Consider the following 26,652-nt stretch of genomic DNA (forward strand, 5'->3'; position numbering starts at 1 on the left):
TTCTGCTCATGTATACTTATGTCCTATTGTACTCCTAAGAAAATATATTTTTTGTTATATTTATTTTAAATTGTTTGATTATAGTGTATTTATCATGATGAAAAGAGGGAGTGGGGCATATTAGTACTTTTTAGAGTTTAATTTGAATATAAAACATTAAAATGGTTAAATGAAATTATATAGAAAGGAAGATGACTATTATAGATTGGAGTAAAAGTGTAATTCAATTAATTGATCGCGCATAATTGGACTATACAAGAAATAATAGGGTGATATATGGAAAGGCCTAGAAAATAGAGGACTAGATATTAAGGGGTCGTTTGGTTTGAAAATGAGTTATGATGGGATAAGTTATGTTGGGATAAGTTATGTTGGGATTAGTTAAGATGGGATAAGTTGTGTTGGAATTATTTTTTATTGAGTGTTTGGTTTGTTGTATTCAAAATAATAAATTTTAAGAACAATTTATTTGTTTACAAAAATGCCCTTCATTAATGTAAAAAGTGATATAACAAAAGGGTTGAAAAAGACATTTTTGTCATTTACCTATTTTATCCCGGGATAAGTTATCCCGGGATTACTATACCACCCAAGGAGAGGGATAACTTATCCCGGTACTAATTATTAATCCCGGGATAAGTTACCCCGAACTTGCCAACCAAACAACAAAATAAGCGGTACTATAATTTAATCCCGGGACTATTTGTTATTATACCTCACACCAAACGAGCCTAAGAGTTTTCAGAAGGAAAAAGAAGTTAAACACGTGGAAAGCAAGTTGAGAATAGGACGGAAAGTAGGGATGGGCATAACTTATATAACTATTAAAAATTGAAAAGTTGAACCAAATTGAATTAATTTAATTTTGATTTTTCGATTCGATATTGATTTAAAGGAAAATAGTTTGATATATATCTGAATTTTAATCAAAATTACTGTAACAATCTCAAATTTTGGGCAGGACCTATTATTCGTGCACTATTTAATAGTGTATTTTAAAAGATATATAATTAGGTGCGCACGTGGACATTATAAATATTGCATCATTATAAATAGTAAGTTGTTCAGTTATACACTTATATATTTTTAAAATATACTATTAAATAAAAAAAGAAGGTAATAGCTACTGCCCAAAGTTTGGAATTGTTACAACAATTTTGATTAAAGTTTGAATATATTTCAATTTTTTTTGCCTGGATTTAAGTTCAATTCTCAATTTTAGAATCTGATTCTTTATGTAGCAGAAAATTCATTATGTGAACTCAAAATTTCATTTTTAAACTTTCTGATTACACCTCCACTTTGCATCAATTTCAACTTCTAACTTATGGACAGTTTATAATTTTCAATTAAAAATATAATTGATGAAATTTTTATTTTCATTGTAATCTATTTTCATAGCCAGTGGTTGCTGTTTGGTGCAGAAATTAGCCTATTTTGAATTTTAAGAAATAGTCTAATTTTAAAAAAGAGAAATACTCCATTATATAATCTCATATCGAAGAGTCAAATTAGAAAAATTGAATCGAATGAATTAGAACCAATTAAGTCGAATTGGGATAATTTTGATTTGGCATGCATTAATGAAGAATCGATAAAAAAAAATACAACAGAATTGAGTTGAAGAATCGAATATCCACCCTTACATGCACTTGTTAAAGTTCTTCCCCTAATATTTGACCCATTTAATTTGGCAATTACTCTCACCGTCTAATAATACTTGTATATTATTGCATTTCCTTTATTATATTATCCTTTCAATATATTTAGTTGTCCACTATACTATTTTGGGATGTCCAACAATACATGTCCACGTATGAAATTAATGGATAATTTTACACTTAATTCATAATTTACTCTTATCATTAATTATAGTTATTTTCCTATTACATTTTCAAGACATTGTATTTATAATATTCAACGGGTGATATAGTAAAATTATCCTTCTATTTATGGTTTCTTAAGGGGTGTGTCAAGTCAATAGTGGACAACTATTGTTGGACAAAGAGAGTAATAAATACAATGTCTTGAAAAATATTTTAGAGAAATGATTATTATTAATGATAAGGGTAAATTAGGAACTAAGTGTAAAATTGTCCATTGATTTAATAAAATGGACAAATAATATTGGACATCTCAAAATAATATAGTAGACAACTATTATTGGACGGAAAATGGGTAAGTTGTAACCTCTCATGGGTGGAATCTTAATAAAAGTTGCCAAATTAAAAGAAGTTCGATGGGTTTTAGAACAATGGGTTTTTCAATTCATTGTAGCGGTAAAATTATCTTATTGTTTTGAATGGGATTGATAAAGTTATTTCATAAATGCATAATAAAATAATTCTAGATTTTATCTTGAGATTATTATCCTTCATACAAAACGACTTCTTAAAGTATATGACAAATTATGTCAACTCACATAGGTTTATTTCATTAGGTAAACTTGTTCACCTATCACTTATTAGACGCATCTCGATGGCTCACTATTTAATTATTTATCCTACCTACTTCGCTCTAGCCTTAAGATCGTGGATTCCAATCATCTAGGAAACAAAAGAAGGTGGGAAGCGAGGGTAAAAAAAGAATGTTCTACATTCCTTAACAAAACCAAAGATTCTTGTAACCTTCTCAATCAAATTAAGAGGTTGTTAACCTATAAATTAACAATCAATTAAAGGCAATCGTTAATAACATCTTCGTGTATGAAGTAACTTTTATTCATTAGTTCATTATCTTGTACTACTATTTATTTTAGGATTTGTTGCCTAGGCATAAAAAACATTTTTTCTATTATATAGAACTGTGAAGACGGCCATGACGACCAATGGCAATTCCGAAAATCTAATATGATTGAAGGGCAGAATAGTAATTATTCCTTATCTATTAGAATGGATTTCTAGAAGGACATGGACCTTTCTTTTCCATTCCTAATCAGCAAGAGTCTCTTTCTTTCGTTGACCAAAAAATAAATTAAAAAGATCTTTTCAATTTTCATTTTTTCCAGAAGTAATACAAGATATGACTTTTCTTTCATCAATTTTCATTTTCAATAGTAATTCAAGATATGTTTTTTTTTCAAATTTCTCAAATGCTTTCTTCTTCATTCATATTAAGGTTGTTGTTCAAGACAATATGAACATGTCCCTCAATTCGAATATCACACTGTAGTTATAATTAATATCCATAAAAATGTCTACATCAACTCACCCAATTTTCTTAGAATCTTGTGTTCTCTCTTTCAATTACTCTGTAGTTTTGTTCCCAAATATAATGAAGGGTGTGAATTTGATGAAAATATTTTGTAGGAAATATTAAATGGACAAATATTTTCATAATTTTGGAGGAAAAAATATAGTTAGAGATCGAGGGATAGGAATATAAGAGAGAAAAGGAATTGTTTGGAGTTGTAGGGAAAGTGAGTGGGCTTGTTTCATAAAAAAATCTCATCTGCACTAATCCACATAATTTTTCTTACCTTGTTAACCATTTGTTTCAAAAATCTAACCTTACATTGATATTTCATCAAGAAAGTAAAATTAGATGCAAAGAAGAAACAGCAACAATAAGAGGGTGCATGTTTGGAAAAAGAAAGATGAAGAAGCAGAATAGATGGATATCTAATGGGACTAGATCTAGTTAGATCTTTAAGGGTATATTTGTTATTTACACAATATTTTTTAATTTAATTTTTGTTATAATTGTACTTGTCCCTAAATTCTTACCACGTGGCAAAAATATCAAATATAAATGCCAAACTATGTTTCTCTAGAAATTTCCATTCATGCTTTAAATAATTTTTTAACGCTTCATATCCTTACCAACAATTTTATTATATTTTTTCTATTATATAGAAAGGTGAAGAGAAGGACGACCAAGGTTATTTTGGTAATTTCACGCTCTATGTCGATGCTTCTAGAATCATCGGTCATCAGTTTTTCTCAGTCCAAACGTAGGATTTCAACCCACTTAATGCACAAACACACGAACATAATTGTAGAAGTTCTCTCTTTCTTTATTCTCCTTTGTGCTCAAATCGGGTATATTCACTTCTAATTGTTGGTGCCTACCAGCTATTGCTGAAGCATTCAAGATGATGAAACCCAATCGTTGAAGATGGATGGCATACTTATGAGGTGTTTAACAGAAAATCCAAAAAGAAAGGCAGCCGGCAGATTCCATATCAATCTTCTTGCTCCGTAAGCTTTAAATCTTCTTTCATTATATTTTATTTATTAATTTCGTTTTATTATCATTTTCATCCCTTTGATGAACTGAATTTCATTCTCTGAAAATAAGTGTATTTATTTTTTTTGTTTCAATACTCAGTTTTTCTTTTGGTATATGTATGTGTTTGTTAATATTAGTTATTACTTCCTTTCGGTTGCTCTTTTGAAAAAACTTAAGAAGCTATTTTCTTTTGTTCCAAAAACTGAACAACATATTACTATTGAATGGTTCAGTGAAGTTAAAAAACACCATAGGTAATTTCTATCTATCTGCTTAAGATTGGTGGGTAGAGTTAACAAATACTTGTGTGGATATGCAGTGTCGAGGTTAGTGTTAGATTCTTAGATACTGGCTTGAACTCCACTTTTGGTGAGTAATGTGTCTCATCCTATCTAGGATGGTGTCACGTAGACAAGATGCTTATGCCAAGGTAGCAATGGTGGTCGAAAAAACAATTGGCTCCTGCCCATGATCTGATGAAATTTATATTGGGAGCAAAACAATCTTTGTTTCACTTTCTTTTCAAAAAATAATCACCAGTAGACGATATGTATCTTGTTTCCTCCTCGTGCTGCATCTTTTTCAGGGGAGAAGCAAGTTGTGAAAAATTCTTATAAGCATTTTAAAAGACTAAGTTATTTTCATTTTGCTATTATGTACTCCAGCTATGCTTTGGCTATCTGGAATGGTGCAAGGTTCATCTTGGGAAAAGGATATACTGGTGGTCAAGTTCTCAATGTTTTCGACGTCAAGCTTCTCCATTCAGTAGCAAGTGATTTACTTCTTAAGGTACACCAATTTAACTATGCATAAGTTTGAGAGTGATTACACTAGATACACTTAGTATTATTATAATAAACTAATAATAGTATAAGTGTACTAATTTGACGGGGATTCTCAAAGCTTGTAGTTGTACTTAACATGTGCAATGAGGATAATATACTTAAAAGGGGAAGAGCTAAATGTAACGACTCGGAAATAAGATAGGTTAAGCAAGAACCTATGACTTTGTGTTGACTTTATAATGAGGTTCTATGAGGGGTTTTTATGTAATTTCGTTTTAATTGCTTATTATGTGGGGTTGATTTTAAATGGTTTTGGGTCTTAAAACATTTCCTTTAACTCATTATTTTCCCAAATCAAATCCCAAGTTCTTTCTCTCTCTATATCTCTCTCTAACTCAAGGAAGAAGAAGTGGGAGCTAGAGTTGTGGATGCAAGACGTTTTCTTCGTCAAATTTCTTGGGGAATCTTAGTAAAGGTATGGGAGTTCTTTATCTAGGGCAAGCTATCACCCTAGAGCCAATTCCAAATGGTTTTCAACTTTTCCAAAGTTTGTGAAAAAGCCTAATTTCTACTCAAACTCAAGGGTTCTTGTATGAAACGATTTCAAATGATAAGTTATGATATTATTGATGTTTATTTGATGTTTTAAGATGAAAAACTCCATGAATCCTTGTATTCTACAAAACCCAAAAAATGTGTTTATGAAGTGCGTCTATTTCTATAAATTTAAAGTTGATGGAATTATGTGTAAAGTGAATTGTATTGATATCTCTTGTGTTGTTTAATGTTTATTCATGATTAATTGTTGATAATGGGTGAATTAAGGGTGGTAAGCCTTGTGGGTGAAGTATTGGTGATTGCTTGGATTTTGGTGATTTTGGCTATGGCTTTGAATTATGGTAAGAAAGCTTGAATTCTCTTTATTGAATTGATTGTTGTTGGTAGGTTGAATCCACCTTTGGTGAAAGTGTTATATCTTGTTCTTGTGTGGAATTATTGTGAATTGTAGCCATGAAGGTATTGGGGAAGTTGTTGCATAATATTGGAATATTGTATTATTGTGAATTGAGGCCATGAAGGGCATTATATGAGTGTTATTGTATTGTTTTATTATTATATATAAATGAGGCTATATGTAAAGTCTTATATGAAGCTATATGTAAAGTTTTATGTGAAGCTATATGTGTGAAGGTATGATGTGAATGAGTTTATGTGATCTTGTGATGATCCTATGTAAAGTGGATAGCATTGTGATATAAAATACGATTTTTCTCATGATGTATATATGAAATGATGTTGGATTATGAAGTATCCTTAGATGATAATGTTGTGACTTGGTTGGTAGACTGAAGTGTCTCTCCTTGTTACTTAAAGTCTTGAATGCATGAATGTGTGAAGTGGTCTAGAACTAAGAAATGGTGCCCTTTCTATAAATGCTAAAAGAGGAATTCTAGGCCAAGACTTGAATCGGTAAAAACTAAGAAATGGTGCCCTTTCATAAGTCTAGCTTTCCTAAGTAAATGTATAGCCTTGAATGATGGGCCTTAGGGCGAAGTTCCCTTCTTGAGTGAGATGATAGACTTAGAGATGGATGGAGCCGGAACGGCATGATAATCCTTATCTAAGAAAGTCAAACGAACTATCCTTATGAACCTTGATTAGCCATGACTAATAAATGGGGCCTTTCTTGGGAAGAGGTACTATGAGTTGGTTGAACTAGAAAATGAACTCTCTCTAAGTACATATGTGATTGAATACTCTATGGAAAACAAGGCTAGCACCGAGTGGATGTGGTTAGGAAGATGGCCTAGTTGAGTATGAGATTAGGCACAATGAACTTCATTGGACATCTCCTAAACCATGTGCCTACATGGGTTGCTTACTAGTTCTACCTTTGGCAAGTAGAACAACCTCCACGGAGTAGGATAGACTCCGGATTCCATACCTAGCTAGTATGGTCTATGTCGGTTATTGCTTATTCCCATCATGTGGGATGTGCACTCTAGTTATTGGATAGGTTCTACAACGTGTAGGTAGTAGTATGAGATGCTATCTACACATGGCACGAGTAGGCTTTGAAGATACTAAAGTGAGTTCCCTAAGTCTACCAACTATTATATGAAAGTCCTCTTATGTGCTTGAATGTCTCCTAAATGGTTTCTTAAAGAATGTTGGCCTATTGATGTTATGTTGTAAAGGAAATATCCTTATCTAAGGTAATCTTGAGGAACTCTTAAGTGTGCTTGAAGAGGTTGTATGGGTGGTCACTTCTTGTCTTACTCAAGTGTGTCTTAAGGTTATATTAGGTAGAGGTCATGTGGTAATGAAATGACATGTGTTCCTTTAAAGTTAAGCATGGGTTGTATATGAATATATGTTGAGTATGTATACGGTTGGCTGTGGTTTTATATATGAACATTGACTTGTATTATGTCTCTTATACTTGTGAAGTGAAGGTTTTATCAAAATGATATGAAAGCATACATTTCTTGTAAGTGTCCGTTGTGCATATTTTCTTGCATGGTCTCCATACTTAGTACTTAATTGTGCTAACCCCATTTCTTTCCCTTTTTGACTAAAGTGTAGGAATTTGGAGATGGTGACATGTCATGGCTACTTGATAAGTTTTTAAGTGTTGAAGATGAAGACTTGGTGAGTCCTCATAGATTCGAGGACAATACCCTACATGTCCTTTTTTTTTAATGTCTTTCTAGTATTTGCTTAAGTTTTGTATGGGCTTAATCCCAATGTTGTATTCAAAGTATTAGATGGTTTGAGACATAAGTGTATAAGGTCTAGAAGTCTTCCGCTTACTATTTTAATGAAATGTCTTCCTTGTAAAGAAAGTTTTTAATTCATTATGGTTTTTAGTTTTATGCGATGAATGAATGCTAAGAGGCTTGTATTAGACCTCCGAGAGGTCGAGTACGCCGGTTACGACTAGGGGGTGCCCTCGGGTCGTGACACTAAACCAAGGTAATACTTATAATTTTTTCTATTTCTCTTTTTGGTTAGATTATTACTTCCCTCTTAAGGACATGAAAATAGGCGGAGCTACAAAGTTAGTGAGAATTAGGGAGCATAAAATGAATTATTTTGGTTATTCCACTCCCATTTTTTAATTCATCTTTTCAATGTTGTAGTTTATAGAATCCTCCATTTAGTAGTTTATTTCTTGAAATGTATTTAGCCTGAAACCATTACTCAAAATTTTATGATCAGTAAATTTTTGTAGGGAGAGTTTTCTTCAAAAATGTGTGATGCTGGTGGCGAATTGACAATGCACGGGAGGAATGTAAGTTCCAAATTCTACGTTTATGAACGACAATATTGATTTCTAAAACAACCCCGCAACTATTTCAAGTGCATGTGTTCTTTAATCTTTAACTTGCTTCCATTCAATTGTTATTAGAGTAAGTCCACAAAATATTTGTCTCTTAATTTCCATAAAGCAGTTGTCAGTTTTTCAGTTTTTTCTCTTTGGAAACTATTTCCCTTTTCTTTACAAATTTTCACAGACTACTTGGTTGGATGAATAAGAAAGTTCTCAATCTATGTATCACGTCGAAATTAAATGAACTTTCTGTATAGACGGCTTTTGCCGCAGGATGTAGAACTCCCAAATATTGGAAAAGTGTAAAAGCAATCAGGCAGTTAGGCTTGTTTTAGATTTGAAGCTGAAGTACTAGAAAGAAATTTTGCAAGAATGGTTCTATGCCTATTCCTACTTCTGATGTAAGTTCTTAAAAGTTGAAACTCAAGAAAGTTAGAGAGTTGTGAAACCAATGGTTGGTAATACAGAAGATTTTAATTGGAGTATGTAGTAGTCCTATTCTTCACGGTTCAGATTGTTGACTTATGTATTTGAACATTTGGCGAAGAGAGCTTGAAAGTGACATGCAAGAAGGAAGAAATAAAATTAAATTGGAAATAAACTTGTGTTGTCTCTTTCGGTTTGATCGCGGGATTTCATTTACTTTGTACCATAGTACTATGTTGGTGTTTTGTAAGATGAGAACACACAAAGGTATAATAGCACTTTCCCTAAATCAGCACCACTTTATTAAGGGACACCAATTAGTTTGCTCTATGTTATTTTTGTTTATCTCTATAAACATATATTGACGTCAAGGAAGTTTTATGTTGTGCTTGATTGGTGGGACATCACAATTGATAAATTCTTCTCAGTTGGGAAAAACTTGGTCCATATAGTTGTGTTTTTTATGCAATCAATGTTCTAAGTGAAATTTACAAGATGACTGACTTATTACTCCAAAATATTGTTTTAGTTTACTTTTTTAAAATCTTCATTATTTTAAAGTGCATCTTCATTCTCCGGGTTGTGTGTACTGAATGACCTGAGAGAATTAGACAACTGATTGTTATGGGTGCTTCGTTTGATCATGGGGAGGATGGCAATCTGCATCTAGCCAGGGAAGCTGGCCACTCCCATCGCCAAATTGTCCATGCTGCTGATATGAGGTAGAGAGATAGAAAAGCCCCTTATTAGAGGCAATTATTTAGTATCCTAGAACACATGTGTTTCAACACCATTTTGCTATAGATTTGTTGACCACTCAAGTAAGTTTATTCATTTATAGCAACTGTTTGTGGTGGTTATTATGGAGAAACTTTTCTGTTCTAGCATCAATTTGGTCCAAAATGAAGGGTAGTTACTTTAATCTAATTAAACTTGGAATTATTCTTTTGCTTATGTGTCATAGTTGATTCAAATGACATGCATTCAAACAATTGCTATGCTGGTAATGTCTTAAAAGATATTCATGTATTATGATGTATGAATTTGTGTAGGTGCACTGATTATGATTCTGATGATGTATAAATGGCATTTAACAAAGTAACAACCTGACTATATGTGATATGTATGTTGTGAATATTGTACAGAGATTTGCATATGCTAATGTTTGTGATACTTGACCTCATATACATACCTGAAAAATATTAGATCTCACCTATAGAAGTGCTCCCAAAAGCTCTATTAATTGACACTATTACTTATTATTATTGTGTCATAAAAATAAATTCTCAACAAAATGGGGATTCACTGAGTTGTTAAACTTCTGCTTGTCTTACATTTGTATTTTTCTATTGGCTTGTTTTTTTCTTTTTAAAGATTCATTGGCATGTTCTGGTGAAAAATGTTGTCAATAACTTTAAACCTGAAAACTTTATTCCAACATATATACTTAGCACATGGTAAGTAACAAAGAAACTTCATGATTCTAGGAAATTAGAGCTATTGGAGTTAGCAATTTCTTTATTGAAAAACTGAAGATCTTCTCGAAATAGCTCTTATTCCTCTTGTTATTAATCAAGTGGAGTGCCAGATCAAAGAGAAGGTAATTGTATGTGATGTGAGTTGATACATGAAAAATGCATTTTTTGAAGTTGTCAAGTCTGTCAGTGAGCCAAAGTTGTGCTATTGATGTAGTTATAACTTATTATTCATTACAGCTCCCTATAACTATGGCTATAGTATTATTGATGTAGTTACTTTGTGAAGAAGGTTGACACATCATCCAACTTTGAAGTGATAATTAAACAAGTTTAATTACTAGCTCTTTGTTTTTATGAAATTAACATAATTTTTTGTGTAGTTATCCCTATTAATTTTCAGGTTTTGTAAAAAATGAATCCTTTATTTTCCTCTTTATTTTTTTTCTATTTTTTGATTTGCTATTTGGATTTTAATTGTTAAGTGAAAAATGCTATCATTTTTTATGCTATGCTTAGTTTGTGGGCATTAGTTCAAAGAAGCTTAGCAGTTGTCCCTATTCTATAACTTGAATGGTAAATTCTATATTTTATATTGTTAAACTTATATATTATCAGCTTAGCTAAGTAGGAAGTTACTACATGTTCATCATGTGGGAAATGAAAAGGTTAGAAATACTCAAGAATGAACTAAGCAGGTCGTGGCTTTTGTTGGCTTCTGCAATAGAAATGAGATTAATATGTTAAAACAAAAAAATAAAGAGTCCTTTGTAGAATGCAACTTCATTATTTGTTCCTTGCATAAATAATCTAGTCCAACATTTTTTGTTCCTTGCATCAGTAGTACTATCCATGATCTTGAATAATTAAAAGCATAATAGTTGCTCCTCTTTTTGGTGCAAAAATACTGAATTCATATTATTGTGAAGTCGTTCTTAGGAATATTATTAGTTGGTGAACTAACAATTAATCTATGATCCATATTTTCAAGACGTCCATAAAGTTTCATCCCTTTAGAATATTGAAGGAAATATATATCGTTGAGACATTTATTTGTTAGAGTAATTGATGGTTAGTAAATATCTTTTATTGAACTTGAAACCCCGATGGTTCTCTATTTAATTAAGGTAGAACAAAAAATGAGAGGGTATATGCAGGTTTGGACAATGCGATGAGATGTGTTGTAAGAGTCCTGTTCTGAAGGATCAACAATAGAGTGTTTATATTGTTCGTGCCCCTGGCTCTACTTGCTATTGTGAGGTTTACCATCTCTCCATTTTATCACTTTGAATTTATTATATGTATCGTTCCACACTCTTTGAAAGTGTTAAATTTTTGTATTGATGTTGTGTTGCCATGACTCTATGTTTATTGATGCTCTTCTTATGGCCTTTTAGTTTCTGTATTTGTTAGGAGTTTGAGATTTTTATTTCAAGGTTTGCAAATTGAGGATTTAAGAGTGCAAATGTATTCTTGCATTTCACAGCTGAGTTGGGCAATCATATGTTATGATTAAATATTTCTATTTCAGGTCCCCATACTACTTTTTTAATTATTACTGAAGTTTAGTAATTTGATTTCAGCCGTAGTTACGGCGTGAGTATGTTATCTAGCATTTATGTTCTATTTTTTGAGTTAGTTTTTTTACGTTAGTTATGTTGAAATCCATTTTATTAACATGGTATTAGAATTATACCAACACGTCCATGTTGTGTGATTTTCAATATTTGTCTCCCTACTGTGTTGGTGTGTTAGGGTGTCTCCACAGATTTTCAGAGTGAAATGTCGTCTACAAATGATAGATAATAATGGATAATAATATGTTACGGCAAAAATGTTGAAGTAGTATATCAATTTTTTACTCTTCATTATTAAAAGAAAAATTAGTTAAGTTGTTTCCTCATTTAAACTTTAGTTGTTTATTAATAATTTAGAATGCTAATACAAAGTATATACTTGCTTCACATGATGAGGCCTCAATGACATTAGTCTATAAAGAGCTTGTTTTAATGGTTTCTGGCCATTTCAGTATCATCATCTTTTTCTGTAATCAGCATAACAATTCTACTTTTCGCTAATGCGCTATTTCTTTTTTTTAACACCAGTTGGTAAAACGCACCTCCTTCCACTGAAGAAAGCTACAATTGTGTGTGTTTCAGTTCAGAAGATTTTGACAAAAAAACTACTTGATTTGTTTCCTTTGTTACAACAGACACCCTACATGTAATATTAAGCTTAAATGTAAGATTACATGTGTTTGTAATCGTTTGTATTTTTTTCTATAATTTTTGTCACCTACTATTTAAAGCATTAAAACAGTGCAAAATATAAACATTGGGCCCGTGTTAGCACGGGCCATACTTATCTAGCTTATAAAAATAAATGTGTATCAATTTAGAGCGGACAAGGACATGATTGAACCCAACTTTAAATCAATGTCAGAAATTGGCCATTTCACAAATCACATAAGCAATTTTAGGAGTTCGAAACCTAAATAAGCCTCAAAAACATAAAAGTGACCAAAATAAGCCACTACTTTAGTATGTAACTAAAATAGGCTTAGTGAAAGAAAAAATTCCACTTTATCTAATATTCTAAATATTTTCCGTTAGTCTCATAACGTGTATATTTTAATATATAACGGAACTATTTCCTACACTTTATAAAATGGAACTATTTCTTATACTTTGTAAAGTGTAACTTTTTCTTACACTTTGTAAAGTGAAACTTTTTCTTACACTTTATAAAGTGGAAGAAAATCTTACATTTTATAAAAAGTTACTTTACCTTTTCACTTTCTTCTTCTCCCCTTCACTTTCATGGCTTCCAAACTTTTTTCACTTTGAAGATTAACAATTGATGGTCCCAGTCCATCAACTGAAGCGTACCTACCTAAAAAATCAAAATCTTGAAAGATTGGAGTAGCACAATCTGACAACATAAAAATTCGACCCTACAAATTATATAAATTAGATATTTTTTTCCATCTCTTATTTTCATTACTTTAAAATGATGTTGTGAATTGTTCAAAATTTCAGCAAGTCTTATACAATGTGCATTTATTTACTAAATATTGAGTTAGAAAAAAAGTCTTTAATTCGAAATAAACAAAAGGAATTACACTATTGGATTGGTATTGCAAAATAGTATTTGGCTACTGCTGAATTACAAATTTTCGTCTCATGTTTTTTTTATTCTAGATGGACACGCATATTCATTTGTTCTTGCTGGCATGTATTAACTTTACCATTTGCAATGTGCCCAAACTACCATTTAGATCCCATCAAAGTACAGAAAATAAATAATAGTAGAGTATTTTTTTTTATGCATATAAACTGTGTCCATATCCTTATAAAAATTGACAATAAATTGAGATTGCACAAAAGGTTATATTCTTGTTAATTCAGTTGGTTAAATTTATCCGCAAAATTGAACACAAAATTCATCAAACATATATAGTCATCCCTCAATTGTTCCAATAGATAGTTCCATCTGTTTCTCTTTAGGTATATGTTCCTTTTGATTTTTTTTCTATTTTATTTTCTTATGGTTGACTCGACAAATAACACATTGAATTGACTTTCTAAAGTTAGAGATTCTTTAGTTCTCGTATAATTTTTCGTTTGAAGATAGTTCACGGTTTAATTTGTCAAGATATAATTATATTAAACGAATTAATAGAGTTTTTCTTACAAAATATAATGGAGCGTGTTGTGAATCCTGGACCGATTGATCGTACACCTCTTCTCTCTCAGCATGAGCATAAATCAGAATTGTTATTGAAATGTGAGATATCATTTAGTAGCCTTATGAGGATGGTGCGCATGAATGATGCCTGGAATTTATTTCGTTTGCATTGACCTCATGGACTTGTTGAGGAGATCTTACGTAGATCAGGACTGTATGATGTAGTTTGTGTGGGCAGGATGCAGAATGACCATGCCCTTGTTACAGCTATGATTGAGCGTTGGAGGCCAGAGACTCATTGCTTCCACTTACCTTTTGGTGAGGTCACGATTACATTCCGTCGATCCATTTAACAGGACGAGTGGTTTAAAATTCCAGAACACATAGTTGAATACATCTTCAATGACATCGACACGCCGATTTGTTTTCCATTCAACTATTGTTCCGGGATTAAAGTGTTGCAAAGCTTCCATGAACCTCGGCAACTCGGCAAAAGAGGGCCCAAGTACCATAGACTTTTTCAAAAGCACGCTTGCGATCAAGATAGGCTTATCTTCTACTTATCGAAATGCCATATGCTTTAAGAACGATTGTTTTACAGTCTTTGATGGGAAACCTAAAAAGTAAAAATAATATTAATTATCAAATAAAAAATGAATATTTTCTTATTAAAGAAATATCATCTAAGGGTAAAATAGTACCTTGATATTTTTTCTATATCAACACGAAGGACGTTAGCAATCATCTCAACATCCAAGTTGAAATGTACATCGCGGCACGTACCCTTATCACATGTATATTCTTTAATGTATCTTCCAACTTTCCACATGTTAGTATGTTTATCATTAAAAGAAGTTAGCCTAAATTGATATCTTTGTTCTACACACTTGCAAACAAGTCGCCATGATTTCTTTGCTGATTTAATAACAAAGTACTCCCTCGCTCTCTTTAAATGTAAAAGCTTAACTGTTCTTTGCAACTGCTTCATTGAATTGAATAACATGACTTTTTCAATATAAATAGCACCATTCATAAAATCTTCTGGTTCATGCCACATACGTTGTGATGTATATTCATCATGTGTATCGCCAAAGATATCTAGACCATCTGGGAGATGATCAAGATAAGGAATTTCATGATTACGAAACGAACTCATGGACATTGGTCTTAGCGACCGATTGGGCATTAAAAATCATCATCACTAGATGATGCCTCAAATGGAACATTATCTCCCGATTCCTCGGCATTAGGCAAATCATCACTATCACCAGCTGAAGGTGAGTCATAATTTGGAAGGTCATGATTGTCGATATTCACAGGATCAATGGGCTCATCTTGTGTGATATTTTCCCTATATATGTAAAAAAAGTATAAATATTTGTCTCATGCAATTAACTTACTTAAATAACAAGTCAAGTGTTGGACATACCGATAATCATCTGCATAAAAAGTAGGCGAGACATGAAAATTTGAGGATGTCCCAACATTTTCTGTTATTTCAAAGTGTAAGGACTAACCAAAATAATTATCTAGTATAACCTTGAGCAATATTCCTATCTTGCTGAGGTAAACCACTACAAAAGATATAATAATAATAATAATAATAATAATAATAATAATAATACTAATAATAAGAATAATAAATTATATAAATTAATAAATAATTGACAAAATCAACAAATAATAATCGAAATATAATTATTTAGCATTACCAATCACTTTCATTGATAGTTTCGTTCAAATCAAAATCATATCGACCGGTAAGAATATTTTGATAATGAGTCATGTTAGGAAAATCAGTAGATTGAGTTATCGGAAATCCATCAACGCTATTACTATTTCTAATCGGGGATGGACATCGTCTAGATTAAGACACTTCTCAGATTCGGACTATCAAGATCGACTAAATGAGAGGAGGGAGGATTTAGTAAAGGGATAATGCCGATTTATACTAATATAGTCCCGATTTGGTAATTAGAGTTAGAAGCTTCACAGCTTCCTCCACTCACCTCCACGGGCGAATATAGTCTACTGTCCCTATGGACAAGGGGACAAGTGAATCATCGCTTTTGGGCGCAGGCAGCTCTCTACCATCTATCCCATTGCATTCCATCGTCTTGTATTGTACTATGCCGTATCAGACCAGATAGATCTATTGAGTGAGAGAAAGGGAGAAAACTCTAATTAGATATTCTTTTTCTATTGATAGGGATCCCCATTCATTCCTAGATTCTCGTCACTACGGACTTATTGTTCCTACCTAACTACATGGTAGTGGTCTAGGGAGCGCAATTGCAAGAGCACGAGAGAATTAAGAGTAATGATTTCAGCAAGAGCAGCCAGACTGACTACTATACGACCGATAAAGGAGAACGTTGTTGACTAGTCTTAGGCTCATTCCTAACATAGATTACAAGTATTGTTAACTTGATTTGATCTATGTAGTCATTTGGAACCCTTAAAAAATCGGTCAACGATTCGTCATTATAGATAATCCACTCTCCAAAATTTACTTGTCCTTGTGATAAAAATGAAGTAGGGTATTTTTCTACTATAATCAAATTATAATCAGCATTGTTTATACCCATTCTTTTATAAATTGATAAAACAAATTTATGATATCGGACATTAATTGAATATTTAGCATTGTGTTTGGGAGGACAATTATAATAAATGGTATTTTCGTCATATATTATTTCACCATCCCAATAAATCAAAACTCTAACTTTTGGTTTAGAAGACATATTTTTAGATTGAAATGAACAAATATAGAAGAGTTTTATGTTGTAGGTGCTATCAACTATGTTTGAACGTCCTTAACACTACTAAAAAATTATCAAAAAATAGCGGCCAAAAGCGATGGACTGTGTCATTTTTTTGGTCAAAATCGACGGAAAAGCGACGCAGTCACCTCCGTCGCTTATTAGCTCGACGTTTTTCAAAAAGCAACGAATTGCATCGCTAAAAAGCGATGGACATTATCGTTTTTCAGAAAGCGACGGATTGCGTTTCTTTTAGCGACGGACGGCGTCGCATTTTTACTATTTTTAAAAAAAACGAAGGAGTCCGTCGCTTTATTTTAATTTTAATTTTTTTTATTTCTAAAAGGCGACGCAGCCCGTCGCTTTTCTGGAAATTTTATTTTTGAAAATCCCATAAAAGCGATGGACTAAACCACCATGTCTGTCGCTTTTATGGGTTTTTAAAAAAATTAACCCCAGAAAAGCGACGGACTAAACCACTCTGTCTATCACTTTTCTGAGTTTAAAAAAAAATTAAAACCGAGAAAAGCGACGAACTAAACCACGCTGTCCGTCGCTTTTTCTGCAATATTTTTGACAGCAAAAACTGACAGTTTTTGCTGCTCACCTGCAAATGCAATTTAATTCTACACTATTCATCCCAATCAAACACACAATTATAAACAATTTAAACAAAACATAAAACAACAAACTTAAAATAACATTCAAAAGTATCTATATCATAAATTAAACACTTATAAAGTCTTTTAAAATTCGTTTCAAAATTTCAAAAAGTTCATAAATGTCCAAAGATCTAAACTAGGGAGTGAGATCTATATAATCATCATCATCACTCTCGTTGTCGGTGTCATTGGGAGCGGAAGTAGTAGGTCGACGATCGAGGTTCATTACTTGTTCTTTGATTTGCTGAACGGTCTCACTCATGCTTGCTTGTTCAGCTACTCTTCTCCGCTGACTCTGCTAGTGCCGTTGTAAGTTTAGCTATTTGATCTGACATAGCAACAATCTGAACACCGTCAAGTGCCTTGGCTTGACGTGACGATCCAATACCTTCTAAGCCTGACTGGAGTCGTCTAACATCGTTTCGAAAACCTAGACCATAGCATCTACCCTTGTGTGTCCCCCCTACCACTTTTTCTTTCCAAATCTGGGTGGACAATTCAGGGGTTAATTGGATCGAACTATCTAGATTCTCAGCGACGTACTGATGAAAGTCATTCTGCATATTAAATATAAAAATTGACATAAATATATATATATCATAAATATATTCACTATTAATATATATTATTCATTGTATGTTCAATAAAATTTCGAACACCTTCAATAAACTCAGGTTTCAAACCAGCACTAGTTTCATAATGCATATTATACATCTACAAACGATGATCCATCTACAAAAATATAGATATTCAATTATATTATAAATAAAATTTAATAATAATTTTACATGTAGTAGTTCTAAAACTAGTTTAGTATTGACAAAACCACATTATTTAATTTAACTTATTTAAACAACTTAACAACTTTATAACTTGAACTAGTTTAGTTTTGACTTAATTCCAACAACTAAATTCATCAACAAAACCACATTATTTAATTTAACTTATTTAAACAACTTAACAACTTTATAACTTGAACTAGTTTAGTTTTGACTTAATTTCAACAACGTAATCCATCAACAAAACCACATTATTTAATTTAACTTATTTAAACAACTTAGCAACTTTATAACTTGAACTAGTTTAGTTTTGACTTAATACAACAACCAAATCCACCAACTAAATCACATTATTTATTTTAACTTATTTAAACAACTTAACAACTTTAACTAGTTTAGTTTTGACTTAATACAATAACTAAATCCACCAATTAAACCACATTATTTATTTTACCTTATTTAAACAACTTAACAACTTTAACTAGTTTAGTTTTGACTTAATACAACAACTAAATCCACCAACTAAACCACATTATTTATTTTAACTTATTTAAACAACTTAACAACTTTAACTAGTTTAGTTTTGACTTAATACAACAACTAAATCCACCATCTAAACCACATTATTTATTTTAACTTATTTAAACAACTTAGCAACTTTAACTAGTTTAGTTTTGACTTAAAACAACAACTAAATCCACCAACTAAACCACATTATTTATTTTAACTTATTTAAACAACTTAACATCTTTAACTAGTTTAGTTTTGACTTAATACAACAACTAAATCCACCAACTAAATCACATTATTTAATTTAACTTATTTAAACAACTTAACAACTTTTTAACTTGAACTAGTTTAGTTTTGACTTAATTCCAACAACTAAATCCATCAACAAAACCACATTATTTAATTTAACTTATTTAAACAACTTAAAAAATCTTTAACTAGTTTAGTTTTGACTTAATACAACACTAAATCCACCAACTAAACCACATTAATTAATTTAACTTATTTAAACAACTTAACAACTTTTTAACTTGAACTAGTTTAGTTTTGACTTAATTCAAACAACTAAATCCATCAACAAAACCACATTATTTAATTTAACTTATTTAAATTTAAAGCTAAGTGTCAACACTAGATGGACACAAATCGATCTTGCAAGAAAATCAATTTTGTCATCAATAGGATCAACTAGTGTTGGTACTCATGCTTAACAAATATATTATTTCTAAATTTAAAGCTAAGTGTCAACACTAGATGGACACAAATCGATCTTGCAAGAAAATCAATTTTGTCATCAACAGGATCAACTAGTGTTGGTACTCATGCTTAACAAATATATTATTTCTAAATTTAAAGCTAAGTGTCAACACTAGATGGACACAAATCGATCTTGCAAGAAAATCAATTTTGTCATCAACAGGATCAACTAGTGTTGGTACTCATGCTTAACAAATATATTATTTCTAAATTTAAAGCTAAGTGTCAAAACTAGATGGACACAAATCGATCTTGCAAGAAAAACAATTTTGTCATCAATAGGATCAACTAGTGTTGGTACTCATGCTTAACAAATATATTATTTCTAAATTTAAAGCTAAGTGTCAACACTAGATGGACACAAATCGATCTTGCAAGAAAATTAATTTTGTCATCAATAGGATCAACTAGTGTTAGTACTTATGCTTAACAAACAATTGATGGACACAAAAATATTATCATAAAATTAAAGCTAAATATCAATACTAGATGAACACAAACACATTATTGAAAACAATTGTAATTGAACTTAAGAAATTTAGAAGAACCAACCTTATCTCTTACTTTGATGAAAGAAGCAATATAGTCTTGTATCAACTTTTTTAGATGTTGAGCATCCTCAGTTGCCTAGCACGAAAAGTTCTAAAATTAGTTAAATTTCAAGTTCAAGTTCAAGTTATAATTTCAAGTTCAAGTTCTAAGTTCAAGTTCTAAGTTCAAAGTTCAAGTTCAAATTCTATGTTCAAGTTCTAATTTCAAGTTCTAATTTCAAGTTCAATTTCTAAGTTCAAGTTCTAAGTTCAAAGTTCAAGTTCAAATTCGACGTTCAAGTTCTAATTTGAAGTTCAAGTTCTAAGTTAAAGTTCAAATTCTAAGTTCAAGTTCAAGTTCTAAGTTCAAGTTCAAGTTCAAGTTCAAGTTTAAGTTCAAGTTCTAGTTCTAGTTCTAGTTCTAAGTTCAAGTTCAAGTTCTAAGTTCAAGTTCAAGTTCAAGTTCAAGTTCAAGTTCAAGTTCAAGTTCAAGTTCAAGTTCAAGTTCAAGTTCAAGTTCAAGTTCAAATTCTAGTTCTAGTTCTAGTTCTAAGTTCAAGTTCAAGTTCTAAGTTCAAGTTCAAATTCTAATTTCAAGTTCAAGTTCTAAGTTCAAGTTTTAATTTCAAGTTCTAATTTCAACTTCTAAGTTCAAGTTCAATTTCTAATTTCAAGTTCAAGTTCTAATTCTAAGTTCAAGATCAAGTTCTAAGTTCAAGTTCAAAGTTTAACTTCAAATTCTAAGTTCAATTTCACGTTCAAATTCTAAGTTCAACTTCAATAATAATTCAAACTAGTCCTAAATTCAAAATTCAAACTAGTCTTAAAATCACAAATTCAAACTAGTCCTAAAATCCCAAAATCTAACTTGTGCTAAAATCCTAAATTCAAACAACTCCTTAAATACCCTAATTCAATCTAATCTTACAATTCCAAAATCAAACTAATTAACTCAAGAAATACTGAATTTCAAACAAATCCTAAGATACCCTAATTCAAACAAACCCCAACATTAAAATTTCCATTTCACAATCAACAAACACAAACGAACAATCAAATAATCCCTAATTCAAACTAACCATCAAAAACCCCTAAATCATTCACTTACTAACTAACAATCAATAAAAAAACTAATTCAATACACTACTTAACAAATTTAGTACTCAAATTGAAAAAATTAAAAATAATATTATGAAACCCTAACCTTCAATTAAAGGAGAAGGGCAGTGGATCGAGGTCAAGGACAGTTAGCCGGAGATGTTGTTACTCTCCTCACCGGCTGCTGATGTTGATTGCTTGGAGCTCGCTGGCCGGAGCAGTTGAGGGAGAAACAGAGCAGCGAACTTTCGTTGATTGGAGAGACGAGAGGGAGGCGGCGATTTGTCTCGCCGTTCTCGCCGGTGAGAAAAGAAGGGAGGGAGCTAGGAGAGAAGAGATGAGAAGAGGAGGGCTGCGGGAGGAGGGCGACGGGAGGAGGCTGGGCTGCTTGAGAGAGAAGAAAAGAATGAGTTTTCAAAATTAAAGGGTTTGGTCTTTTTTTAGGTCAAAAATAGGAAGGTTAGGTAGATTTAATTTGAGCCATTGGATTAGTTAAGATGAGCGGTTATCTAAGATTCACTTAAAGGATAGACGGTTAAGATTTAAACTAATGTTTCAAGATTTGGACAAAAAGGGTTATAATTGCAATAAATGAATGGCTAGAATTGCAACTAAAATTGATATAAGAGGCTATAATTGAAAAACGAAATTGGATTTGAGGTGGCTATAATTGCAATGAATTGAATAAGAAAAAAGCTAGAATTGAAAGGAATTAGATTAGAATGGACTAAAAATTAAATGATTTCGAAAAAAAGTAAAGAAATGCTATCCAATTAAAATACTACAAATATTATAACATTTTATATAATAAAAATCACTTAAATTTTAAAACATTTGAATAAAATAATTATTCCGAGTTTTACTTATAATTTTAAAAATATTTACAATAATTTTATAAAGCATGCAAACTAAAATATATAATTTTTAGACAAAATCGATTAAAAATTTAAACTCAGAATATTTAAAAAAAAACACGTATTTAACCAAATAGCACTTCCGAAGGGTTATAGGTCTGTCAAAATTGGGTGTCAACATACCGACATCATGAAGTCGATATTATCTAAATAAAATAATTATTTAAATATACCGAACTCTTTAGGTCGGTATTTATTAATTTATTTTAATATAAACTCACCTTTTGAGGTTGATTTTATTAATTAAAGGCTTAAGTCATTTGTAGCCCCTTAAAATTGTCCGCATAATTCACTTAGACACCTCAACTAGGACTTGTACCTATTCAACACCTCTACCATCTCGGATTTGAACCATTTGAGCATTTTTTTGAGAATAAACTTAAAAGTAGAAGATGTGTGAAATACACTCGCGATGACATGTCAATTAGACTAATAAAATAATGACATGTGTTATCTTTTAGTCCAAAAAATTATATTATAAAGTAAAGAAAAAGAAAATTATTTTAAAGTAAAAAAAGAAATGAAAAAAGCTGTAACTTAAACCACCCCTCCCTGTTATCCATGGCAGTACAAAATTCATCTTTCCCTCTTTAGTGTCATCTTCTTCACCACAACCCCCTCTCTCTCAGCCTATTATTCAATTATAACTTTCTCTTTGTCATGTTTTAGGTAGAGAAAGATGAAAAAACACTCGTCGAAAAATTATTGATTTGATTGCCATTGTCGGGGAAATAGAGTTATCTCGAATTTCTTTTTATGTTTCATAGCCGATTAACTTTTTTGGTTGAAGAACATTCTTACATTAATATGCATCAATTTAAAGTCAAAACAACATATTCAGGACAAATAAAAAAACTTCAATAAAAATTGGAGCAAAGCAAATAATAAATAGAAAGATCCTCCAATAAAATTCACATAACTGAACATTAATTTAACACCAAATCACTACATTAACAGCAAAGAGACAAACTTCAAACTTAAAGCCCTCTACAATTAATATGATGAAAATGACGGTAATAATGGTGAAATAGCGATGGCAATTAATGGTGGTGCTGTCAATTCTAATATGAATGGCAACGGAGCCAAAAACAAGCAACAATGCAGGTAAAAACTGAAGTATCCGGTGAAAAAGAGGAAGAAGAAGGGAGTGTAGCAGCGGCAACATCGATGAACTGGTGGTGTGGTGGAGGAAGGGATTACAAAAAAGAAGATGAAGAAATAATATGTTTTTCCACAAAAAAAAAAGCCTAATTATACCTTTTCACGCGCTTATACGACGTGAATCACAAACAATGTGACACCTAGGCAAAAAATGTTCAAACGGTTCAAATTCGGAAGAGTACAGGTGTTCAATAGGTTCAAGTCCTAGTTGAGGTGCCTAAGTGAATTATGCGGACAACTTCGAGGGGCTATAGATGACTTAAGCCTTAATTAAAATTACATATACATACATACATACATACATACATACATACATACATACATACATACATACATATATATCTATATATAGGCCAAACACATATACAACCCCTAAAACTTGCCCTCATTTTTCATTTTGGCACTCTAACTTAGCCTTGTTCCATTTTAACCCTTAAACTCCATTTTTTTGTACCATTTAAACACTTATACTAATTTTTATGATTTGTTTTTATTTATGATCTTCAATTGCAATTTCTTATTTTTTAAAAATAAACGTGTGCATGTTAATTAAAAAAATTAAACATTCGTGAACGAACATAAAATTTTTCAAACAATAATATTATTTTTTGATATTTCTCTGTATTTTTGCATGAAAATGAATTGACGAAAGTTCTTTGATTTTCTTTCTTAAACATTCAATTAAATTAAATAACACTACTTATTTATTTTTTTCTTATCATCTAGGCTATCTAAATTTAACGCAAATACTCACTTTTAATTTTGAATATAAATCAATACGAATAAAAAAAATCCATCTTCAAAAAGACTCGACTGCCTTAGTTAATAACACTACTAAAAAAAGACTTTTGTTCATTGCTAATAACACTACTAAACAATGTTAAAATTCGACTGACTTTGTTAGGTTGTCAGTGATTTTAAAGAAAGAAAACCAACACAATTTCGTCGGTTATTTTTCACACAAAAATACATAACACTCTTAAAAAGAAATTATTATTTTTTAAAAAGAATTATTTTTTGTTAATTTTTAATTTTTTTAACTAAAATTAAATGACACATGTCGATTTAAAATAAGAAGTTGCAATTGAAGAATATATATAAAAATAAATAAATCATAAAAATAGTATTTCGTGTTAAAATGGAACATAAAAAATGGAGTTCAAGGGTTAAAATGGAACAAGGCTAAGATAAAGTGCTAAAATGAAAAATGTGGACAAGTTAGAGGTTAATATATAAATCTCCTTGAATTGATCATCGGTATTTCTTTAATTGATAATGTATTTCATATCTGAACCACTAGTATATAAGACTTGATTTGCTAAACTACTCTAGGAATATATATATAATTAATCAACGTATTTCATACTCCGATGATGTATCCTTTACATGTCATCATAATTAGGAGGTGATCACTACACTTGACATCCATTCAAGATCGAACGTATATAATAATATTATCTCGCATTTCATACTGGAATGGATTATATGTTAGCTCTTCACCTCTACTACATCATGACATGAGATATTAAGTTCATGATTAGACGACGGACTGATAGGATTTTGTACATTACTCTATAAATATAAGTATAATTATCTCCTAATTCATATCAACGTAGTTTCATACTCTAAATATGGATTATAGATATTTTTTTATTTATTTCACGAATTCTAACATTTTATTTGTAAAAGTATACAAAATTGTTACACTTTTTGAACAATTAATCGTAGGTGTAAAATGAAATTTTAATATTATGCACAATAGTAAAATTATGATTAATAGGAATATTTTAAACATACCGACCTCCGGATGTCGCTTTTATTAAAAGTAGTTAGATATAATAAAAAATACCGACCTCATGAGGTCGGTATCACATTAAATTTTAAGATAAATAAAAAGTAATCATGTTAATTAAATAATATTGACATCGGGAGGTCGGTATTTTGTATTAAATTATTTTTTAACTTATATAAAACCGTCATTCGGAGGACGATTTATTTAAAGTTAATTGAAAATATTAATTTATTACATACTATTTAATTTTACCGACATCTGGAAGTCGGTATTATAATTTTTTATTTTTTTATTTTACACAAAACCATTCTTCGGAAGACGATTTAAATAAAATCAAATCAAAATATTTCTCAATTTTGTTTTTTATGTGGAGAAATGGGGAAAATCGCGTCTGCTAGTGCAGATATTTTTAAAAAAGCAACGGACAACGTCTCTATGTCCGTCGCTTTTTAAAAAAAATGTTTGACCAACATTTTAACCAAAAAGAGACAGACTAAGAGACATTGTCCGTCTCTTTCTTAAAATATTTAACCAGATATTTTGACCAAGAAGCGACGGACATAAAGATGTTGTCCGTCGCTAATTTAAAAAATAATTAAACAATTAAAATTAATAAAAAGCGACGGACGGCGTGACTTTTTTTAAATTAATAAATAATTATTTTTCATAAAAAGCGACGGACTGCGTCGCTATCTATATAAAATAATTAATTAGCAAAAATCCACGGAAAAAAACGACAGACTAAGTAATGCTGTCTGTCGCTTTTTAAAAAAAAAATTAAAAATATTTTAATTAAAAAGCGACGGACAAAGAAACGTTGTCCGTCGCTTTTTAAAAATGTTTGACTAGATATTTTGACCAAAAAGCGACGGACTAAGAGATGCCGTCCGTCGCTTTTTTAAAAAACTAATTAATAAAATAAAGTAAATTAAAACTACGGACAGCGTGGTTATTGTTTAATTTATAAATAATTATTTTTAATAAAAAGCTACGGACGACGTCTCTATATATATTAAATAAATTATTATTAATTTTATATATATTTAGCGCAAAAATCCGTAAAAAAAGCGACGGACTATGAGATGCAGTTGTCGCTTTTTGTAAAATAATTATTTTAATTAAAAAGCGACGGACGGCATCTCTTAGTCCGTTGCTTTTTTGGAGCGACGCTATCCGTCGCTTTTTCTTCCGTCGTTTTCTAGTAGTGTAAATAGTTATTGGAGGATTTTTCAAAATAAAAAAATAAAAAAACATAATGTAATAATTTTTTCCATTTTTATGATATGTCAAATCAATATAATTGTATGACAAACACTGCAAAAGCTTCATAAAGAGATAAAAACGTGAAAAATATCCCTCTTTATAAAACAAAATTTTTTCTTCCACTTTATAAGTGTAAGAAAAAATTCCACTTTATAAAGTGTAAGAAATAGTTCTATTTTATAAAGTGTAGGAAATAGTTCCGTTATATATTAAAATATACACGTTATGAGATTAACGGAAATCGTTTAGAATATTAGATAAAGTGGTATTTTTTCTTCCACTAAGCCTATTTTAGTTACTTACTAAAGTAGTGGCTTATTTTGGCCACTTTTATATTTTTATGACTTATTTAGATTCCGAACTCCAATTTTAGCCCCCGCCCAATTTTTATTTGATTTATTATTAGTCAATAGGAATTAGGACCTACAAGTCATAGTAATTAATTTCGTCATGTACCCTCATATATGCATGGAATTATTTTCAATTTC

The 26,652-nt window shown here is 30.9% G+C and overlaps 1 protein-coding gene across 4 annotated transcripts in view; it reads right to left on the bottom strand.

The window, feature by feature from the left end:
* Positions 1 to 26,652, bottom strand: part of LOC125827593 (COP9 signalosome complex subunit 4) — a 242,593-nt gene that overhangs the window by 138,337 nt on the left and 77,604 nt on the right. The window lies entirely within an intron of this gene.

This window comes from Solanum verrucosum, unplaced genomic scaffold (genome assembly GCF_900185275.1).
Source record: "Solanum verrucosum unplaced genomic scaffold, falcon-dt-bn FXZP01000064.1, whole genome shotgun sequence".
NCBI classification, from domain to species: Eukaryota; Viridiplantae; Streptophyta; class Magnoliopsida; order Solanales; family Solanaceae; genus Solanum; species Solanum verrucosum.